The sequence below is a fragment of the Gavialis gangeticus genome, unplaced genomic scaffold (genome assembly GCF_001723915.1).
Source record: "Gavialis gangeticus isolate Ggan-Ray unplaced genomic scaffold, GavGan_comp1, whole genome shotgun sequence".
NCBI lineage: Eukaryota > Metazoa > Chordata > Crocodylia > Gavialidae > Gavialis > Gavialis gangeticus.
In genome coordinates, this window is record NW_017729022.1 from 92,785,228 (window position 1) to 92,786,247 (window position 1,020).

Consider the following 1,020-nt stretch of genomic DNA (forward strand, 5'->3'; position numbering starts at 1 on the left):
CCCACACCCACCACTACTGTCCTTCCCCCAGCCACCACTGCCATTTCCCTGCCTGTGAGGCCAGGGTTACAACCATCCTGTGGGTGAGAGTCTAGCACAGTGTGCGCTGCCCCCTCGGGTGAGTGGGGCTCAACTACCATGCAGCCACAGCAGGGGCAGCCCAGGGCTGGGCTGGATACAATGAGTTAGTGTTGTGCTGCGCTTCCACCCTTGCTCATGGGACAGCCCTGAACCCAGCCCTGCAAGTAGGGAAGCAGTGATAGTGAGGGGGAAGTGGTGGGGGGGAGTGGTGGTGGTAGCATGTGGGTGGGGGGAGTGGCGATAGTGGCATACAGGATGAAGGGAGTGGTGGCGGCATGTGGGAAGTGGCAGCAGCAGTGGTGGGCACATGGAAGGGAAGTATAGAAGCAGCAGTGGTGTGGGAAGTGGCACGGGCAGGCAGGGGAGCGGTGGTGGCATTGGGCAGGAACGAAGTGGCAGCTGGGTAGAAGCGTGGGACCTGTGTTGGTGCTCTAGGGCTGGGGCCAGAAGGGACCCAAGGTGGGGTGGCTGGAGAAGAGCCTGGGAGCACGGTCTGCTTGGCTCTATTGAATAAGGCTCACATACAGTCTGCCCAAGCCATACAGCTCTGGGGAGAGCCCCACGCAATGGAGCCAGCAGCACGGCCCCACTCACTGGTACAGGCAGGTAATGGGGAACAGCAGGGAGCTCCATGCTATGGAGCCAGGCTGGCTCTCCCCACCTCCCTGCCACCATGGCCAAGCCCCATGACCTGCACCATGAGCTTCATCCTGCAGGGCTTGGAGGGGCTGGCTCCACACACCATGTACCCTGTGGCCAGGGACTAGGGTGGAAGCACAGGGAGCTGCATGCTATAGGGTTGAATGGGGCTGGCCCTGCTCATTGCCACTATATGCAGCTCCAGGGACTGGCACACTCCAGGAACTGTTTCCCCCACACACACACACCCACAACTTCCCACTGTGGCAGAAAGTCACCTTGGTTTCTCCCCAAAAATCT